The sequence below is a fragment of the Zingiber officinale genome, chromosome 11B (genome assembly GCF_018446385.1).
Source record: "Zingiber officinale cultivar Zhangliang chromosome 11B, Zo_v1.1, whole genome shotgun sequence".
NCBI classification, from domain to species: domain Eukaryota; kingdom Viridiplantae; phylum Streptophyta; class Magnoliopsida; order Zingiberales; family Zingiberaceae; genus Zingiber; species Zingiber officinale.
Window position 1 is genome coordinate 50,634,439 of NC_056007.1, and position 6,187 is coordinate 50,640,625.

A 6,187-nucleotide genomic window follows, 5' to 3' on the forward strand; every position below is an offset into this window, starting at 1 on the left:
GAGCTCTATGAGGTCCCAACAACTGGGCCTCTCGGATTCTCGTCCTAATTAACGACTGAGCAACTATGGTAACAAGACTACCCTGCTCGATCTATCCCTGCTCCTCAAGGTCTAACTCGGAGAAAACCCGAATCAAGTTTGTTACCACTACTCGGTGGCAAACTAAAGTCCCTCTAGACTTCTGGCTAAGTGCATCGACAACCACATTAGCTTTTCCCCGGTGATAGCTAATGGTACAAATCATAATCTTTCAGAAACTCCAACCATCTCTTCTGTCGGAGATTAAGTTCCTTCTAAGTGAACCGATATTTGAGACTCTGATGGTCAGTGAAAATCTCAATGTAATATCGTACAGGTAATGCCGCCAAATCTTCGGGGCAAAAATAATAGTGGCTAACTTCAGATCATGTACAGGGTAGATCTTCTTATGCTCCTTCAACCGACGAGAAGCATAAAGAGACTACCATATCGTGCTGCATCAGAACAGCGTTCAAATCCTGAATAGATGCGTTGGTGTAGAGGACATATCCGTCCTCTCCAGAAGGTAAAAACCAAAAATCAAAGCCGACACTAGTCTTCGCTTCAGCTACTAGAAGCTGGTCTTGCAATCCTCAGTCCAAGTAAACTTCACGTCTTTCATGGTCACGCGTGAAAGTAGCATAGCTATGCGGAGAAACCCTCGACGAAAGGTCTGTAATATCCTGCGAGTCACAAAAGACTGCGGATCTCCTACACTGATTTCGGCTGCTCCCAACGGTAACAATCTCTATCTCCTGTGGAACCACGGTACACTCCTACTGGTGACCGTGTGTCCCAAACATCATAACAAAAGACAATCCAAACCAGCACTACTGATAATCACATATAGATGTTCTCGTCGAATCATCTCTAGATCTATGCAAAGTAGTGTACGTGACTCACCTCGGATCCGTAATAGATCCCAACATCGTCCACAAAGATAATGGACACCTATCCAAACATCACCGATGTACTTATACTACATCTCGGATTTAATCAACAAGATATCTTCAATAATACCTCCGGATACATACACCCAACTACATATCTATGATCCACAAGGAACCTTCAAACCATATCAAAACATGGATACATATACTACTTGCAAATGGACAGTCTACCACAGGACTCCTACAACCCAAAACAATCATGATATACATGCAACATAGACATGCAAAATCAGCATACCAGCTCAATCAAAGAGACCAACCTTATGTTACCAACACTCATGGGTTACGGTATATCTAAACAAAATTCATGCATATGTATCAAGCATGAATACATCAATCAAAAGCAACCCAAAATAAAGCAGCCTAATCATCCAGTAACAACCTTGCTATAGGTTCAAAGGAACTAGTATTGGACAAGAAAGATATACACACCATGGTATAACATTGCCAGTCAATGTTATACACTACCCAAGACTATATCAAATGGGAAAAATTTTATCATCATAAATCCAAATGTACTCTTCCAGTATACACTAGTAACAATTGTATCCCATAAGTGTTAAGCAATTAGCTCTACACTTCCTTACATCAGCGGGGTCACATCCCAAACACCCTCTAAGTTAACCCACCAGGTATATACAATCCACGGTCAAAATCTTCATAGAATAGGATACATCGATCCTTTATAACTTATCCAAGCCGATAATGATATATGGCTAAATCAGTCATTTCCACGTCAGTACAAAACAAGTACTCAAAGGTGCTCTAGATACATAACTAAGCACAAACAACCTAAAGGTTTAAACCTCTAAAAATAGAGTATGACAATCCTCTACTGATCAACCAACAAAACTAAATCATTCATCTACTAACTAATCAAGAATACCTTAATCCTCCACAAGCAACTAAGGTATATCAAACCACGATCAAATGGTATACTACATTATCAAATAACTAAATCAGTTCATGGGTCAATTCAACACTAATACATCATCTCAAACTAGAGAATGTCAATCCACATAATATCATATGAATAAATGTGTACGACCCAAAAGAAAAAGCTAGAATTCAATATCATCAAGACACCCTCATTTTTTTTTTTTTTTTTATCCTCAAAAATATCAGCCCACTAATATCAGATGAATAAGTCTCTACTCTCCATGAGGGTAAGTTAGCATTCAAAACATCAAATCATTATTTATCCACATAGTTCAATATCAGATGAAACAAATATCAATTTTATCATCCTGTTAACTAACCACAATTAACCAGATTTATTAAAATCAAAAATCTCATAGGCACATAAACTCTCTAGCTTCCAATTTATAATCTGATCACCAACTATAAACATCAACCTGTGAACACTATACATGATACTCACTATATCACCATCAATGACAACCCAAATAAAAGATCATCAAAATAGTTATCCACTAAAAGATCATCAACAACCACATAACATTTACTCTCTTAAATCATTAGAAATCAACACATCAAAATATCTGATCTCACAATATCCCTCAACCTCAAACCATTCTCAACAATGATCAAACATGGTAACTCCCCTATAAACAATTTCCATCGTACCTGATACCCTAATATCCAAAAGATATCAGTATAAAAATTCTACTGGCTAAGTCAACAGGAATAAGTAGTATCATCCACTACTCAGCTAACAATAGCAGAGGCTGGTACGTGCCTCCATCTCCTACTAGTAGTAACAGAAGCTAAAACTACTGATGGTATGATGTGAAAAATCACCAGAGACTATAATCCTTGATCTCTATTAAGGTCAATCATGCTCAATGGCTAACCCATCACATGTAATATGGGCTATAGCAATCAGACAGGTACTAAATAAAGAATGTTAATACCTGTCATAAACTATAAAATTAAACATCATACCTATATGCCGTCTGGAGATGTTCCGTCGCTGTCCAGTCCCCAAATTGACCTAAAAATTTCCGATCGAGAACAACAACGGAAATCCATATAAATCCGAAACGGAAATCCAAACCCAATCGAAATGGAAAAATCCATGTCACTCAAACAACTACCCAGTTTGACTCGCAAACTTGGGCTAATCCAAAAATCCAGAATACCCAAAAACAGGTATCCGATAAATCACCAGAACACCGAAAGCAGGTATCATAACCCGCTCTGATACCAAATAAATCAGATAAATCCCGAAAATCCAACACACGGAAATCAAATAAATATCGCCAAACTTTGGCGCGCTGATACCCAATAAACTGATATCAGATTATTCAAAGTATCCATAATACGAAAACAAAGATCGTATAAATCCAGAACACATAGCAAGTATCGTAAACTTGGCTCTGATACCACTAAATTGTCACGCCCCAAAGGAGTCTCTGTCCGAAGAAATTTCGGCAGCATCTCCCCTGTACGGCGGACAATATGAAACTTTCTACATATCACATATACATCAGCCACAGGCGGCTGGAATGATAACAAAAAAAAAATAAAGACAAACACCACGCAGTTAATAAAGATATCCAGCCTCTGGCTGTCACAACCACGCAGTTAATAACAGTAATCAATAATAGTAGGACTCTGACTCGAAATCCACCCTACTCCACTACACTCGTAAAGCTCAAATCCAATGAACTCACCTCTTCTGCCGTCCAGGCAGGCATATAGTAGAATAAAAACCAAACCATCCAAAAGTCCATCAAACGGTAACAATCCGTACAATATCCATAAATAAAATTCAAAACAAAACTAACACATAGTCTGATGGATGAAAAACCAAAATAAAGCAAATAACAACCTAGTAGAGAACTAGCTCTACGTGCAGATGGGGGGCCAGCGACTGGAACTGCTCCGGACAGCCTCAACATGGAGGCAGGGTGAGTCCAACACTCAGCAGGTACAACTGATATGCATAATAAAACAAATAACAGACAACACTAATCATGCGTACAGTCTCCTGAATAGGAGGAGGATAAATGCAACTGAAATGAAATCAGAAGATAACTGTACTGACCGGATCAAAGTATAAAGGTAACAAGTCGTCAGACCGAGTGAGTCATAATCCTGTATGCATGTCAATCAATGCATCCAAACAAATGCAGCATATAAGTGCAGCAATCACAAGCAAATAAAAAATGCAATAAATGCATATGTCAACCCCATACTCTGAAATCAATGCTCCTGTGCAATGACAGAGTAAACGGGATCTTGTCGGAGTACTCCATCCTGTGACCCCAAATCATAAATGGGGAGCTCAATGCTCTCATCTCCCGATACGATGGCGGGGAGGATATCTCTGCCGGCTACCACTGCGAGTCTCGACCAGCGGAGCCAAGCGAGTCCACCATCCCGGCTACCACGCTGCTACCCTAAATGCCAGCGGAGCCAAGCAGAGGCGGGCCGATGCCGGCTACCACCTGAGTCACACGACCACGGAGCTAAACAATGAGAACCGCCACACACACCGGATATACAAATCCATGGGTGATGTATGCAGTACATGTAACTGGCGATGAGCTCAACCAAAGTATCACACAACATGCAATCATGATGCATGATACTAAACATGGCAATCTCATGAATAACATGGCATGATCCATATAAATAGATACAAAGTGTGTACCACAAGAAGACGTATCAAATAGAAGGTACACTAATCGAAGAGGGTATCAAATAAACCCTAGATCCAGAATATAACCGAGCATGTGGTTAGGTCACTACCTAAGGCATATGTGATCAGGTAGATAATATGCAGTGCAGAATAAATAAACAAACAACATGTACTAATCATGTAGTGACCAACCGAAATAAACAGGTAACACAATTACTGTTATATGTTAAACATATTATCATGCATATCAAAAGACATAAGTCAAAGTACTCGCCTCCAATAGGAAAATAAGATCAGTCCGGTCCAACTCGGACGTCGAGATGCTCGTCTCGTGTCAAAACCCTGAGTCACGAATAGAAATATATTTTATTTAGCTACAATCATATAAATAACTAAATAAAATCTCTTACACTAAATTAGGGCAAAACCCTAATCCATAAACCTCGACCAACTAGGGTTAGTTTCCTTAACCCTAATCATTTCTTATCGCCCCAATAACCCTATCCTTTTCATAGCTAGAATTAAATCTAGTTCGTATTCAAAATTACCTCCTCCACTTACCTAATTCTGAAGCCTCAACCGGTAACGTTGCTGTCGGAACAGAGGTAGTTGCTGGAATCCAAGCAATAACCTGCGATTCACTGTCTATATCAAAATAGAGCTTAAGAAATCATCACACTAATGATAACATAATTCTATATCAATCTGTGCACCTCACCTTCAATCACAGCCAAGGCAATTTACTGCCGGAGAGGATTAGCACCTGGAAATCAGACACTCCACAGCACAAAATCCTGGTAGAACAAACCCTCAGTGCTGGAATCAAAGGAATCAAGAAGAAGATCAAGACTAGGGCTCGGCAGAACCTGGTGGCCGGTGAAGTGGTTCGGCTGTGGTGACGGTGCAAGGCGACTAGAGCAGACGGCACGAAGGGAAAAGAGAACTCGACAATGTGGCTCGGCCTCGAGGGCAGAGGAAGGGTGGCCGGCACTCTCCGTGCGACGGCGGCTCTCGGCTCTCAGCAATGGCAGAAGAGGAAACTCCTCAAATCAGGGAGCTAGGGCGCAGAGGAGGGCTCGCGATCCAAGCTAGGGCAGAGGCAATAGGTCATCTGCCGACGTTCAGGAGAAGCGAGGAAGAGAGGAATCGACTCTAGGGCTTCGGCTGGCAACGCCGCTGCCAGCGGTGGCGACCCGAGGAGATGGGTGTCGCGGGCTGAGGCTAGGGCACTGACGATTGGTACCGGTCCTGGTGGCCGGCGCTCGGCATCGCTGGCGGCAGTAGCGTCGGCAGTGCGGCTCGGCGCTAGGGCACAGGAGCAAGAAAAGTGGATCGGCTCCGAGTGAGAAGAGAGGAAGAAAAGGGAAACCGCTCGGGGTCGGGGAAATAGGGCACGCACGGCTCGCGGGGGAAAGAATAAGAGAAGTAGAAAAGAAAAAGAAAAAAAAAAAAAAGGAAATAAAACTTTTCCTCATTAAAACAGGGTAGCCTAAACAGGCTTTCCCCGGGTCCCGTTTTATCCCCGTTAACTTGTCCATACGAGCTCCGAAAAATTCCCGGAAAATTTCCAAAAATCCCGGAAAATTCCTTTATTAATATTCGCCTATTTCCG

General features: G+C 41.5%; 1 long non-coding RNA gene across 1 annotated transcript; it reads right to left on the minus strand.

The window, feature by feature from the left end:
- Positions 1 to 4,892: 4,892 nt before the first annotated feature.
- LOC122034888 lies at positions 4,893 to 5,977 on the minus strand. Its single transcript, XR_006126811.1, has 4 exons — positions 5,442 to 5,977; positions 5,294 to 5,369; positions 5,137 to 5,206; positions 4,893 to 4,917 (listed from the first exon to the last, which is right to left on the minus strand). It is a non-coding gene; the product is annotated as an uncharacterized LOC122034888 (long non-coding RNA).
- Positions 5,978 to 6,187: the final 210 nt, after the last annotated feature.